Source organism: Oryzias latipes, chromosome 1, assembly GCF_002234675.1.
Source record: "Oryzias latipes chromosome 1, ASM223467v1".
NCBI lineage: Eukaryota > Metazoa > Chordata > Actinopteri > Beloniformes > Adrianichthyidae > Oryzias > Oryzias latipes.
In genome coordinates, this window is record NC_019859.2 from 8,553,044 (window position 1) to 8,569,725 (window position 16,682).

The 16,682-nt window shown below is 40.2% G+C and overlaps 1 long non-coding RNA gene across 1 annotated transcript; it reads right to left on the reverse strand.

Annotated features, from left to right (window-relative positions):
* Positions 1–13,619: 13,619 nt before the first annotated feature.
* Positions 13,620–15,255, reverse strand: LOC105353679. Its single transcript, XR_908403.3, has 2 exons — positions 14,256–15,255; positions 13,620–14,119 (listed from the first exon to the last, which is right to left on the reverse strand). It is a non-coding gene; the product is annotated as an uncharacterized LOC105353679 (long non-coding RNA).
* Positions 15,256–16,682: the final 1,427 nt, after the last annotated feature.

The following is a 16,682-nucleotide window of genomic DNA, read 5'->3' on the forward strand; positions in this document are numbered from 1 at the left end:
CTTTTGATTAGATATAAATCTAACTTTGTCTTTGATTTAACATAATGTGTAAAAGTGGCACCAGCCTCACTAAATACTAGAAACAATGAAAGAGAGATTTCAATAGGGTAAGATGACTGTCCATAAAAAAATGCATAAATATGAAGTTGTTCACAAATTTTAACTCTGTGCACAACTTAAATAAAAATTTTGAATAGAAAAGAATATAAACTAAAATATTTTTACGTGTGACGTGTCTGTTTTGAATCTGATTTGTCTTTGATTTGAATACAGCTCTTGCTTGTCTTGAATACGAAAGTTTCCCTGTTAAGCTGTCAAAAATACGTCACAGGGTCGCAGTCATACTTTGAAGAAACATCGATTCAAATGGGTGAGCATGCGCATTAAGGCTCATATACTATACTAATACAGAATTCAACTTTTTAGAAACTTTTGATCCCCTGGAAGGAAAATTATCTTGATACCATAGCTCTGTTTCATAATAATAATAAAAAACATGACATGCTGCTTTTTTTGTTTCCAAGAGAAAACAGCTGATCAAATAATAAATGATTGGATTTATCTGCGCTTTTCAAGACACTCAAAGCGCTTACATTGTGTCCATTATTCATTCACACTTGGTGATGGTAAGCTACTGTTGTAGCCACAGCTGCCCTGGGGCAGACTGACAGAGGCATGGCTGCCAGTTCGCGCCTACGGCCCCTCTGACAGTCACAGGGACATTCACACACCAGTGGAGCCACGCTGGAGGCAAGGAGGGTGAAGTGTCTTGCCCAAGGACACAACGACAGTTGGCTGGGGGGAGCGGGGATCAAACCACCGACCCTTCGATCATTGGACAACCTGTTAAACCGCCTGAGCCTCTGCCACCCACTACAAATAAACAATACATCGCACCCGGAAGTGGTGTGAACAAAGTGCAGCAGATGTCCCTCTTATTAAGAATAAAAAAGTCCACGTTTATATTTTTTCTTCAAAGTTGTGCACAAAGTATTAGTTTTTACACAACTTTGTCCCTATGAATATTTTTCATTTTGACAGATTCCTTACCCCATAGATTTGTAAATCAACAGACTGAAGCTATTAAATATGCTGCAGTTTTAGATAATACTCCACTGAAATATTTACAGAAAAAAAGCCAACTTCAGAAACATGGAAACTAAAAAAAGACAAAACATGAAGGATCTATTTGCTATTCATCAGTTTTTTTCTGTAGAAAAACTGCCACTGCAATAAAAGTCACTGCTTCCTGGTTGAAGCGTCTTTAAAAAACAAAAATCCTCCTTCACAGCCATCTTGAAAAACCCAACATGTTGTTTTTAAGTAAAGTACCAGACAAATATGAATAAACTAACTACTGGATGCTGTACCCCCCCCCCCCCTCCACGTAACCTAATTGTTTCTTCAGAAAGGGCTTAAAAGTGAAAAAGTTCATTTTTGGAGAATAAGTCTGCTTTTTTTGTTTTTGTTCTCTTTTTGCATAGTTTGGCTGGGGCTGAGACGTACTTGTATTCTCAGATGCAACTTGAATGTGGTTTAAAAAAAACACCAAAAAGCACTAGAGTGCTGTAGGTGTCTATCAGTATTTGCTACTGACAGCAGCATGAGAAGCCCCCTCAGTCTTATATCGAGCTTGGTGGAATTGTTTCAAAGCGACAAAGAGGATGAAGAATTCAACGGATTAAGGGATTTGAGGTGATATAAATACTTTAGTTGACTAGTTCTCTATGCTATGGTTATCGAAATAATTGTTCATATGCTGCGCTAATTTACTAGATTCCAAATAAATTTCCCCCCAAAGTGCGATTTATACTCCAGTTCTGCGTTAGGAGAGTCTCAAAATTCACCACAGAGATTTATCTCACAAATGTGGGGAGATTAACAAATGAGAGGGGGTTTCTAGATGCACATTCTGCAATTTGTATGATGTGTAGCAAAAATTATGTTTGTGAAGCATCTATTGTGTGTTTCTAAAACATTCATTGCGAATTTCTGAAAATGTATTGTTTTTGTAAAAGACAGCGTGTACATTTGCGAGAAACACTTATTGTGCATTTGTGAAACATTTAGTGTGCATTTCCAAATGTGTATTGCACGTTTGCATAAATTTACAGTTGTGAATCGGAGTTTGTCCATTTCTAAAATATGAGACAGTTCTGGCCTCATAGTTGGCAGTGCAACACAAAACTCCAACACTCTGTGGAACAGAGTTTGATGCAGATAAGGCTTGTTAAATGCTTCCATGGGTCACCTTCAGTCTGTGTTTGTCCTCCCCGTTCCCCGTTTGTGGTGGGGGGGCAGCAGCAGGCTGCCACCCTCACACCGTGCAGAATGCGACCACCTCCATGCGTGATGTGAAAGGTTACAATCTGCCCAGTGAGAGCCAAATGGACACCACAGCAGCAGAAATCCTGACTCCCACACAGGTAACAATCAGTTTTTGCTCACAGAGGACGTGGACTTTTGATTTGATTGCTAGGAATTGTGCAGGATGGGTGTAATCCAGAACCATGACAAGAGATATTCATTAATACAGTGGTTCTCAAATGGGGGTACGCGTACCCCTGGGGGTACGTGGAGGTACTGCAGGGGGTACGTGACGCTTTTCAATATATCTATCTAAATCAGTAGGCTCATCCTAATAATAAATCTTGAGAAAAATTATTTTGTAAAAAGTTCGATAAAATATAAATATGCGTTCATGCACTGAATTTTATATTCAGTAATTAGTTTCAATATCCTTTGAAATAAAACTGTGCCCCCCCCCCACACACACACCAAGTTAGTTTGACCCACTGACGGCACGCACTTATCAACGACCTGTCGTGACCATAACGCTGTAACTATGGAAGCGTGGTTAAAGCGCAGCAGCCATGCTGCTGAAAGTACAGATGGACAAGTGAAAAAGAAAACAAAACAAGAGGCGACGAAGTCCAGAAAGTACAATGAAGATTATGTTTTAATGGGATTTACGTCTGCGAGCTCTGACCCACCCCAGGCACTGTGTTTTTTTTGCGGGGAAAAGTTAGCAAACGCTAGCATGAAGCCGGCACACCTCCAGCGGCATCTCACCACAAAACATAGATGTCACGTTGGTAAGGCACCAGAGTTCTTCAGGAGAAAACTTTCTGAGTTCAAGTCATCCCAAGCCACAATGCGAAAAGTCTCCACTACATCAGCCAAAGCCCTGGAGGCTTCTTACGCGGTGTCTTTGCTTGTTGCTAAAGCCAAAAAACCCTTCACCATAGCGGAAGACCTACTGCTCCCCGCCGTTGTGGTATTGGCCGAAACTATGCTGGACAAAAAATCAGCGGATACATTCAAAACTGTGCCTCTGTCCAATGACACCGTTTGCCGCAGAATAGATACCATGGGCCCAGACATTATTGAACAAGTTGTGGGAAAACTTGGAGACTCATTTTCACTGCAGCTGGATGAATCCACAGATGTGAGTGGACATGCGCAACTTGTTGCATTTGTGAGATACATCGACACGGACGACATCTGTGAACACATTCTATTCTGCAAAGAAATGGAGGGGCGAACAACCGGAGAGGACATTTTTAATGTCGTTAACATGTTTTTCACCAGAAACGCTATCAGCTGGAAATCCTGCAGCAGCGTCTGCACAGAGACGGCTGCATCAATGACGGGCAGCGCGAAAGGCCTCATAGCACGGATTAAAAAAGAAAATCCCAACATCAAGTGGACGCACTGTGTGATACACAGGGAAGCGCTAGCGTCCAAGAAAATGAGCCCTGCATTGCACGATGTTTTGAACCACAGCATTAAAGTTATAAACTTTATCAGGTCAAGGCCACTTAATGCACGTTTGTTCCGTAGCCTCTGTGAAAATACGGGAGCTGAACACACAGAACTGCTCCTGCATACTGAAGTACGCTGGCTGTCCCGTGGAAGAGTACTGAGCAGGCTGTTTGAGTTGCGAGCTGAAGTTCACACCTTCCTGACAGAGCACGGATCTCCCCATGCCACCATGTTTGAGAACACGGACTGGCTTGCAAAGCTTTGCTATCTGGCAGATATATTCAGGAAACTGAATGAACTGAACATGTCCCTGCAGGGCAAGGACACCAGCATCCTGAACCTGTATGACAAGGTGGGTGGTTTCCTGAAGAAAGCAGAGATGTGGAAAAGGGCATGTGATCAGGAGGATTTCACCTGCTTTCCTCAGTTGGATGTGTTTCTCTCAAATGAGGATGTGGCGACAGCTCCGGTGAAGTTAGTCATAGTGGGACATTTGGCTGCTAACTTGATCAGTGGTTTTCACTCCTACTTTCCTGACATGGATGAGAAATCTGTGCAGCTGGATTGGGTGAGAAACCCATTTCTCTTGTCTGAAGCAAACAGAAGCAAACTTCCTGTCACTCATCAGGAAAAACTGATGGAAGTATCATCTGACCGTGGCCTGCAGATGAAGTTTGGTGCATCCACTCTCACACAGTTTTGGCTGTGTGTGAGGCAGGAGCACCCTGAGCTGGGACAGAAAGCTTTGGAGCAGCTGCTACCGTTTGCATCCACATATTTATGTGAAGCCTCCTTCTCAGCAATGATGTTGATCAAAACGAAGCAAAGAAACAGACTGTGCCTGGAGAAGAGCTTGATCACTGCAGTTGCCTCCTTGCCACCAAGAATGACAAAGATCCTCAGTGAGGTGCAAGCACATATTTGTCATTGAATTGTATTGAGTACATTTTTTTCCTGTTCATAAATCAATGCCTGTTACATGTTGTTCAATTCAAGTCAAATGTTCAATGCAAAGTGATTCAAATGCAATCTTCTTTTTTTATCCTTAAAGAGTTAACACTAATTATTATTTGTGAGCAAATCTTTATTTATTAAGTTAATTTATTTTGTAAACTAAATATTATTTATTTATTATTAAGTTATAGATTTATTTCTGTGAACAGATCTTTGTTATTCATGTATATTTTTTATTTTATTTATTATTAGCAGCATTTTGCACATTTGAGTTTTAACTGGTTTTATGCCTTCTGGTGGTCAACGTCTTCTGTTTTTCTTTTTTGTTTGTACATGCAATGTTTACCATATGAATGTTTTTGTCAGGTTCACTGTTGTTTGGCTTGAATAAATTTGACTTTACAGCACTGTACCTCTTTTTTCTTCCAAAAATGTTTTGCCCGTGTCAGGGGGTACTTGACTAAAAATATATTTCTAAGGGGGTACATAACTGAAGAAAGTTTGAGAACCACTGCATTAATACAAGCTAGTAAAAGGAAAAAATGAGGAAATACGGTTGTGGAAAAAAATAACGGGGATCAAACTTTGTTTGATTTTGACTTTTTTTCAGAGGCAGATTCCAACGTAGGTCTGGTCCAAAACCAAGCTGAGTGATTCAGAAGGAAACTCAAAAGTCTTAATATTCTTCTCAGACTTGACGAGCTTCAGTTTGTCATATTTTAAAGTTCAACACAACAAATCAAACTTTATAAGGCACTTTTTATACAACAGTAATGCAAAGCGCTTTACGGTGTTAAAACTACGGTGGCCCTGAAGTGCAAACCATTCAACAAATCACTCGATACAAAAACATTTTTAAGATCACAGCAACAATTTAAAAAGCGTATTACATTTTAGAAAACAAAACAAAATTTCAGAAACCAAAACATAAAAAAGAAAAAAGAAAAAAAAGAAAAAAAGATTTCAGAAAACAAAATTAATTTCCAGAAAAAAAAAATGAAATAAAAAAAATGAAAACATTTCAGAAAAACAAAATGAAATATTACAAAATGAAAACATTTCACAAAAAAAATTAATTTCCAGAAAACAAAATGAAATAAAAAAAATGAAAACATTTCAGAAAAACAAAATGAAATATTAAAAAATGAAAAACATTTCAGAAAAAAAATGAAATATTAAAAAATGAAAAACATTTCAGAACACAGAATGAATTTCCAGAAAACAAAACGAAATCTTCAAAAATGAAAAACATTTCCAAACCGGAAGAAGCAGGTACTATGGGACAACGCTGATTGGATGATGATGATTGTCAATCATTTGAACTGAAAAGTATTTTAAATGAAGCGACGACGGATTTTATCGTCCAAACAAAAATGTACCATGATAATTCCCGTATTTCCCATTTACATATTAAATCAAAAATGCAGCAAACAGATAATGAAGGTTTAAATTATTTTTTGAATATTTCGTCTGAAGCAGAACGGTCACCCGGAAGTAGTTTGTGTGGATGACGTCCGTTCTGCAGGTAAACAAAGAAAGGGACGGTAAAACGTTAACATAAACTTTAATCTTTGAATATTTAGCGGATGTGATGACAGAACGCACCCAGAAATATCAACACCAACCAGGTTTACAAATGTTTCAAAATGTCGTGAGAGGATTCTGTCTAAAGCAGCAGCTGCGAAGAAACGGGTGTTAAAGACGGCGCACATCAGGAAATGCAGTCCCGCCATCCACAGATAAGGTATGGAGGCACATTTGTTTGATCTAATAAATGTAGCGTTAAACGTGATTTCTAGGTGGGTGTTTACAGACAGATCCAAGATCCTTCAGTCATACGTTAATGACAGGTTACCTCATCAGCTGGAGAGGGGGGGTCACGTGGGCAGGATTCTCAGACAGGTGTACCAGCAGCATAAATCAGCAAAGCTGTCTGGTAGACTGCAGCAGTTTGTGTCTCAGAATAACATTTATGAATGCTTCTTATTCACACTATAAGATCTGTGACTTTAGAGTGTGTCAGTGCACAGAAACATGACAGTAAATGACTGGATGTGCACATCATCAGACACGTCCAGGTGTGTAACTAAAGGTGAAAAGTCTGTAGTGTAAAATAAATCTTTAAAAAAAACGTTTTAGTCTTTCAGGCAGAGGAGGAATTCCAAATTGTTTTAGAATGTATTTTTTATAAGACTGAAATAATGTATTTTATTCTGAGTTTGGTGTTTTGACCCCTCCCTAATGAATTTCTGGTTTAACCCATTTTCTCCTCATTTTGATGAACTCAACTTTTTCCTGAATGAAAGATGAACGGTAGCCGATGTTTTTCTGTCAGGGATTTTTAATTTATTAATTTATTTCTGTCAGGGATTTCAAGAGCTGGAGCTGGAGTCCAGTGCAGAGGAAGCTGCAAGCATGTACGAGCAGGAACTGGGGTCCCTTACCTGTGCATCTTCCTCTGGATGTGATGCTGAGCAGCAATGTGGACAAACCTTACCTGACATGACTCTTTTTGATATAGTTGTTAAGCACAAACAGACTTTTCCCAGATGCATTTTTTCCTCTAATGTGACTGACAGGTACGCTGAGTAAATGCTGAATGTAAACGTAACATTTGATTGACTGCATGAAGAAGCCCATAAAGGAAAATCCACAACTGTTTCTTTGTTTCTGTTACTGAATAACGTATTCATGTTAAGTTTTCAATAAATATACTGCACTGCTATGAAACAAATTTGTTTATTTTCATATCCATTATTACAATCCTCACATCAGCATTCAGTTTTTTCATTGACAAAAAAACATTTCTAAACAACAGCTTTGAAAATCAAACATCATCTTTGTTAATAAAGCTTTAAAACCTAAAATGGTAAACATGGAAAAACTCTTAAATGAAGCAAGCCTAATATGAACATTTTAAACTGGAGTTTTGCTTAAAGGAACATTAAGTTGTTTGGAGTTGTACAAGTGTTTGATGCGATTCCTCATAGATGTGATTTCCAGATCATCAGCCCGACGCTAAAGCCAGGAATTGTGCTTCGTTTTTCACTCCCCACTGCATCATTTACAACTAATCAGGCTTATGCAGCAGGTTAAAGACTTTTCTTTAAAGGACCTGCAATTTAAAAAAAAAAAATTAGATATTAAGGTTAAATAATATTTATTGATTACATTGCACATAAATCATGGTGACTTGCCTGTACACTGCACAGTGATTAATGACTTTAGTCTTTTTGAATTCCCATGTAGAGCTGCCATCTGTTCTTCTGCAGCACAAACCTTTCTGGAACTTCGCTTTGAGAAACTTCACCTGCAGAAATATCACATGTTAATTCAATTAAGTATTTTATAAACTTTAAAGTTCATTTTTAAGTTTCAGTATATGTGTATATGCATGGTTCTAAAATATACAATGCACTTAAATATTATTTCCCATAATTACTTGTTTACTGATTTCAGTCTTAAAGTCGATTTTTAGCAACACTGATGCCATATAATTACTGTAATTACTGTATAAATCACAGAATCAGGCTGGCTCGGAGCTTTTTCTCTCATGTTGTCACCGAAAACGGGAACGGCTATCATGTGAAGACGGTTCGTCTCCATCGGGTTCTTTTTGCGCATGCGCAAGATAAAAAGAAATTATCTTTTCAAAGTAGCACTTTAACATCCTAAAATTAACATCCTTAGAGACATGTGACTGACAAAAGAAAAGATCACAGAATTGATTCTTACCTAAAGATGATTGACAGCGTGAACCTCGCAGCCGTAGACATTAGCGCACAGCGTTCAAAGTAAAAGTGCTCACAAACTACTTCCGGGTGACCGTGTGTCAGGCGAAATGTTAAAAAAAAATTTTTAAAGTTCATTAACAGTTTGCTGCATTTTTTATTTGATATATAAATGGGAAATACGTGGATTATTATAGTACATTGTTGTTTGGACGATAAAATCCGTCATCGCTTCATTTAAAATACTTTTCAGTTCAAATGATTGACAAAAATCATCATCCAATCAGCGTTGTCCCATAGTACCTGCCTCTTCCGGTTTGGAAATGTTTTTCATTTTTGAAGATTTCGTTTTGTTTTCTGGAAATTCATTCTGTGTTCTGAAATGTTTTTCATTTTTTAATATTTCATTTTTTTTCTGAAATGTTTTTCATTTTTTAATATTTCATTTTTTTCTGGAATTTTTTTTTTTTCTGAAATGTTTTTCATTTTTTAATATTTCCTTTTTTTTCTGGAATTTTTTTTTTTCTGAAATGTTTTCATTTTTTAATATTTCTTTTTTTCCTGGAAATTAATTTTGTTTTCTGAAATGTTTTTTTTTTTTGTCATTTTTGTTTTTCAAGTTTTGGTTTCTGAAATTTTGTTTTGTTTTCTAAAATGTAATGCTGCTTTTTAAATTTTTTTTTTAATTGTTGTTGTGATCTTAAAAATGTTTTTGTATCGAGTGATTTGTTGAATGGTTTGCACTTCAGGGCCACCGTATAAAACAATTAAATATTAAATTATAAAATGGGTAGAAAACCACGTACCTACATAGTAAAACATAAAATGAAATTATTTTGGCAATTTTGAAGTTAGCTAATCCCTACGAATGATTGGACAACCACAAAGAAGGAGGAACAACAGCAGACAGACAACAGGGTTGGCTGTTTTAGAATTCACTTTTCGAATTTTGTAATCGTGTACGCTATCCTGCTTGGAGGGTTTGTTTTTTTTAAGATGCTCAAAGTGTTTTTTTGTTGTGAAAAAAGACAGAGTTGTTCCTGTTTCAAAATGATGTGTGTACTAGAGGGCTGCATTGGGATTGGGTCCCGCCGGGTCCCGCGGGACCCAACGCAAATCTCGCGGGATTGGGCGGTTTGAATTGTACTGCGGGCGGGAGCGGGCGGCAAAAAAAAAAACTCTGCGGGATCAGTTTTGCCATGAATATCTCATGAATATATAATAGTGGACTACGTTAGGCTGTGCGGCTGTTGGAGTCTTATGTACTGAAGTTCCGTGAAGGCACCAGGTAGAGACGCCCAATGGCCACTGTCATCTAACCTGTTGTTGGGGGTGTGCAGCGCCCCGCCCCGCCTCTTAGAAATTGTGTTCTTTAAAGCCTGATACCGCGGTCGCGTATGGGCGGAGCTATCAGCTAAAGTTCTGGTCTGATCGCTGCATGGAGCGATGTGTGCATCAATGCATGGTAGACACGAAGAATGTGGAGAGATCAGGTTTATTATTTTAAAGAGTTCTGCTTGGTAATCATCCCAGAGAAAGTCTCTGCTTCAACTCCCGCAGTGAAAGCTGCGTCTCAATCTGACGCTGTGTTTCCATCTCTCTGACAGAGTTTGAAGCCAAAGCCCCTCCCCCGCCTCTTTACCTGCTTTTCCTCTCTACCTGTTCACCTGTTCACATCTTCTGCAGCTTAGAGTTATTTTCCCCGCGCTCCCAGTGTGTTCTACACAGAGAGCGCAAAATACGCTCATAGCAGGTTAACACGTTAGTCGGAACGCTCTAGCGCAGCAGAAGGATGAAAGAGCTGTCAATCTATCTGGCAACACTGCGCGGGATAAGGAAGAAGCAGAGGTTTCCTGACAGGGACATGATGTCAGTTGATGAAGCAGAAAAGAACCTCAAACGAGGTTCATCGTGTTCAGATCTGCGTGCCAATGCCCCACTGAGGCGCAAAACAGCAAAAACGGGAAAAGGCTGAAGCTAAAAAAAAAAAATTATTTTTCCGTCTGGAAAAAATTAATTCATAGATTTTCAGCTCTGTTGAACCATTACAATGTTTTTCTTCCTGCAAATGACTTTGACCTGCATCTATCCCAGCTGGTTCAGCGCGCTTCAGGCCGTCTGTCGTGGACAAACAATGTCGCGCACACACGCACACTTTTTTTACCGAACAGGATTTGTGAAAATATATTTAATGATTATGTTGCACATTACACAAAAGAGGAATGCATGAAAAGATGAGACTGGAGGAGGGACATGAATCTCTTTAATAATATCAATAAAAATACGTGTTTTTTTCTGCGGGACGGGAGACGATACAAAATCAATGCATCTCTATTACTGTGCGGGACTAAATTCTATGAGTTTTGCGGGTGCGGGCGGGAGTGGACATACATATTGCGGGTGCGGGCGGGAGTGTAACGCATACGTTGCGGGAGCGGGCGGGATTGGTCAGAAATTTGGCGGGTGCGGGCGGGAGCGGGATGAAGAAAATAGTCCCGCGCAGGGCTCTAGTGTGTACCAAGCTGCAGTGGATGCAGTTTACTTTTTATGTATAAAGATTTGGATTGTTTCTTCACAGAGCATAAATACATGACCAAAGCTCAGGATGAAGCTGGTTCTAACGCACAACGGTTTCTAAAACCAGAGTGTTTTTCAGTGGCCAAAAGTCTGTTGAAAAAAAGGTTCTGCAAAAAGGATAGGAGTTTGTTTGGAGAAATGACTTTTTTTTGCAAACGCTATCATTAATGATGGTGCAAAGATACGTATGTTTACCATGTTTAACAGTTTTGGTTAAGCTTTTTAACTACAGCAGCAACTGTGAAGAAACACAGCAGACATTTAGCGTGCAAATGTAAATCTGTGAAGTATCGCCAATACCTGCAGAACCACAGAGATGAGAGGACTAGAGAACCTCTGTCAAGTTTATATGATTGGGAGATGATTAAGTATGAGAAGAAATAAAACAAAAAAGATTACATTTATTTACAAATAGAACCTAAAGAGGCTTCTGGAACATCCCATAAATCCTTGGATTTGATTGTTGGACTAAGTGTCATAAATATGAGGCCATATGCATTTTCTTTAAAGTTTCAGTGTCCACAACCTTTGCTGATTTCCAATTAAGAATCCAGCAAGAAGCATTTTCTGAGTGTTAAAATATTTTTGGATGTTTCATATTACAAATTATGACTTTGCCTGCACTATTTTTTTTAACCAAATGTTTTGTTTTTGGTTTGTTTATTACAGATTACAGTTTGGAAACATGATGGCTGACAGATATGAAGTCAAATCAGCAGATGGGTTTTGTGTTTTTCCGGCTCGATTCTGTGTTTTTTATCGTGTTGATCCACTGTGGAAGCCCATCTTAGGAAGGCTGACCTTGCCTCTCCAGTCAGGATGTGTTCAATAATCTGGTTGGTGTTTTATAGTTCAGTTTCTGTATTCATGATCTGCCGCAGTATATTTTCCTATTAGCAAAGCCAGATGAAGTGTGATGGGACGGAGAGCCGCTGGTCGGTGGAGGTGCTGCTCTGCCCGATAACTCCTCTGCCAGATAGCTTGCTCAGCCCACTGCCTATTCTCAGATTGGACAGAGATATGAAACCAATAGAAGAGCATCGTCAGCTGCTGCTTACACCCAGATAGTTTAGTGTTTTAGGATGAATTCTGAGATTTCCTCTTTCAGCCCCAATTTTCTGCTGAGGGCAGAACAACAAGCTGTGAGGTCACCTCTGTTAATGTCATCAGTTGTTTGGTTCACAAGACTTGGACTCGTTGGACAGTTCGGAAAGGTTAAAATGAAACTAGACTAAGAAATCAGCACTCCGTGCTGCCATGGAGTGAACTGGAGTGATGATCTGGTATGGACTGGTGCTCTGGTACTCTCACCATCACCCCTTCTTTACACAAGCACATTCAAATCTTGCTTGAGAGGCTAGTGATGCTTTGCCTACTAAAGCTCATCAGAGCACCACTTTGGCACTTTCTACTTCACTTTGGTCCTGCATTTGTTGTGGGCGGGACCGCTGGCACGGAGTAAGCCAGCGCTCATTTCCTATCATTAATCCTTAGCTTACACTCTCTCCTGCTACCTTACAGCCCCTGAACCCCCAACCTAACATTACTTGTGCAACAGAAATTGCGGGCAATATTGGAACTATCCAGCTGTACAGTTTCGAGCCAGATGCCAGCTCGGACAAGGAAAAGAAAGACATACATGGGTCTAGTCACCTACAAGTGGATGCACCAGAATGGAGCAGAGCAGTGTGGCCCGCCAACTGTAGTTTGTATGGAACAACTACATACATTTTTTTTATCTGTTCCTGATTCACCACAGCTGAAAAATAAATATAATCAGAAATGCAGTTTTAGTCTTAATTTTCTTTATATATATATATATATATATATATATCCTCCATCATGAGAAAATTACCACAAGAACATGTTAAAAACACCAAAAACACCATTTTCATTGGAGTGGGTCTTTAAAAGTTCCTTAACCTTTGTGCTATCCTAGGCACTTTGACAGTGGGAGTGAGGTCATCTAATCCACAAGACAGTGCGCTGAACTTTTTTCTTCAATGATTTGTGATCTTCACTGGTGTCCACGGATTACATGAAATCCTCTCCACCTTTATCCACCTCTGTGATGTCGGGGAGAACATGTCAGTGTTCATCTTGACCCTATAGGATAGCACAAGGGATACCATGACCTGCCATGTGACAGACTGTGTTGCACAAAAAAAAGGTTTTAAATATTCACAATCATGTGATCATTGACTGTGCAGCCAAAAAAATGGTAAATGATAAATGGCGTATACCTATATAGCGCTTTTCTACCGTCCTCGAAGGCCCAAAGCACAGTCACAAACCCATTCACCCATTCACACACGGGTGGCGGCTCCGCTGCCGAACACTGGTGCCAACCTTCCACCAGAGGAAAGGTAGGGTTCAGTGCCCAAGGACACTTTGACACATGGGCGGGCAAGGCGGGTATTGAACTGTAATCATCCTATCAGGGGTCGACCGCCCTACCACTGCACGTCTTCTTTTTATTTTTAAAAACAACATTAAGGTATATCGTGTAAAGGCGAAAAGTAAAGGAAACGAAATATTCAAATCTGTTGTCAGGGTCCGCTCGGCAGAGATTGAGCCACAAGACAAAAAAGATCTTCAAATCAGGGGTTTTTATTTTACCCAACACATAACAATATGGGCCCAAATTAAAATGGGGGTCAACTTAACAAAAAATGTAACTGAGAGAATCAATAACAAAAGCTCAAACCAACTGAACCAAAACTGACCCACCAACAGGAAACATTAGGGAGATTTTATACTGGCTGATCAGACCAATGACACAATAGGGAGGGAATCACAAACACAAAACATTCAAAACCTAAATATTAACTAAAGTAGTAAATTACTAGTAATTTAATGCTTTAACCAAGAAACTGAACTTATACTTCAAAATAAGTTTAACATATCCACAAAAATACAAACAATAGTCCAACATAAGAATAAACTTTGTCTTCCCCCTTCATCTTCTCCAGGTGGAAGTGTTCAGGAAGTTGTCCATGCTCCTCCCTTTCCATTTCATCAGGAACTTCTTCTGCTCCTCCCACTGCCACATCACGAAGTTCCTCTGCCCCAGCATCAGCCCTCAGACAGAACTCAAAAGAATAGAATTACTCAAAACAAAATTAACTAAATGTGTGCACAAGTCATTAAGCTAATTTTGTTATGTAACTTAAACTCCCCGGGCAAGAATCGCGCTGTCCCCCGCTTTTCTCAAGCATACCAGCTCACCTGTATCGTGCTCCGCTTCCGCGATGGCGGCGCAGGCGTCGAGGGAAGCGTAGCGGTTTACTGGTGAAACTGAAAGCTGTACGTTGTACGAACCCGGTCGCTCCCTGTTTGGTTTCTCTGGTCGGCGTGGACGTGGAGCTGCGGGGCCGTCGACCCACCTTGCCGTACCTCCGCAAGCGGGGGAGAGGCCTCCACAACCTGCGGCAGCTTCCTCGCGCTCTGCCAATGAAGGGCACTCCAATCCCGGCTAGGATGGCGCTCGTGAACGCTAGATCGCTAGCCAACAAAACCTTCATCCTAAAGGATTTCTTCGTCACCCATCGACTGGATTTCCTTTATGTAACTGAAACTTGGATCTCTGGAGACGATAGTAGCGCTTTCACTGAACTTTTACCACCGGATTGCTCATATTTTAGCGCTCATAGATCGTCTGGTCGAGGAGGGGGTGTGGCCACCGTCTACAGGACCAGCTACAACTGTAAACAGGTGATTTTAACAAAGACCTACTCTAGTTTTGAGGCAAGCGTCTTTAAGCTAGACCCTGCTCTCTCAATGTTTTGTGCTGTTATATACAGGCCGCCAAAATACAACAAGGACTTCATTGATGATTTCGCTGTGTTCTTGGCTGGAATAATGCCAAAATATGACAGAATTTTGATAGTTGGGGATTTTAATATTCATGTCTGCTGTCCTGATAAATCACTGGCCAGAGACTTTTTGAATCTTATCAACTCTTTTAATCTTGTTGAACTTGTGTCTGCCCCTACGCAAGAACATGGTCACACACTTGACTTAATTTTAACCCATGGCTTAACAACTTTTGACCTTGAAATCTGTGATGCTGTGTTTTCTGACCACATGCCTGTTTTGTTTAATGTGCAGCTGCCATGTCACACAGTTAAACCTCCAGCCCCTGTTTTATGCAGTCGCACTATTAACTCCCATACGGCCGCTCAATTCTCTGCAGCTTTTAACTCTACCATCATTTTACCAGAATATCAGATGTTGAGAACATGTCATCCTGCTTATATTCAACCTGTCAAACTGTTTTAGACAATGTAGCTCCGCTAAAAACAAGGCTCTCCAGGTTGAGGTCTGAGCCCTGGTTAGATGAGACCACTCGTGCCGTCAGGCGAGAGTGCAGGAGAGCCCAGCGGAAATGGAAGAAAGACCGGCTGCAAGTTTCCTTCCAGTTGTTGAGAGGCAGCTGGCGATCTTATGAAAAGACCATGAAGGCTGCTAAAACTAAACATTTTTCAGACATTATTGCAAGTAACCAGCACAATCCTCGGGTTTTATTTAAAACCATTAACTCTGTTTTAAATGTTCCACAACCGGTCTCTCTTGAGAACTCAACTAAGGTTTGTGAGATGTTTGTGACCTTTTTTATTGATAAAATCAAGAACATTAGGACCCTCATTAGCCCCCCCCCTCTTTCAGTCACTCCATCTCCACCTCATGTTCTACTGTTCTCCACCGGTTTGAGCCTGTCAGTCTGTCTTACTTGGAAAAATTAATTAGTCAGATGAAGCCATCAGGATCTCCCAATGATCCAGCTCCACCTCGTCTTTTTAAAGAAGTGTTTCCCACTCTGGCTCCTTATGTTCTCAGTTTAATTAACGGCAGTTTAATTCACGGGAGTGTGCCCTCGTGCTTCAAACATGCAGTAGTAACACCACTTATTAAAAAGCCTGGCCTGGACTCCTCCATTTTGTCAAACTTTAAACCAATTTCTAAGCTCCCCTTCCTTTCGAAGGTTTTGGAGAAAATTGTGTACTGCCAGTTAAAACGTTTTTAGAGGAGAACAGCATTCTTGAGGTGTTTCAGTCAGGATTTAAACCCGTAACAGTACAGAGTCTGCGCTATTGAGGGTTTCAAATGACATTTTTCTAGCATCGGATGCCGGTCACCATGTTGTTTTGGTCCTGCTCGATCTGGCAGCTGCATTCGACACAGTTGACCACCAAATCCTTTTGTCTCGCCTGGAAAGCTGGGTGGGTCTTCGAGGTAGTGCTTTAGAATGGCTCAGATCGTACTTAAATGAGAGGAGCTTCTGTGTCCGTCTTGGACGTGCAGAATCCCTTAGAGCAACTTTCACATGTGGCGTACCTCAGGGCTCTGTTCTGGGGCCTCTCCTTTTTTCATTGTACCTGCTTCCACTTGGGTCTATTCTCCGCGAACACGGGATTTCATTCCACCTCTATGCTGATGACAGTCAGATTTACATACTGTTAAAACAGGAAGAAGCATATTCTGCTCACCAGTTATTAGAATGTCTTGATAACATTAAGACATGGATGTCATGTAACTTCTTGCACTTAAACCAGGAAAAAACAGAGGTTCTGCTATTTGGTCCAAGTGACGTCTCTAAAGCGCATGTCGACTTAGGCGTTTTAAATGATCACCTGAAACAGACAGCAACAAGTC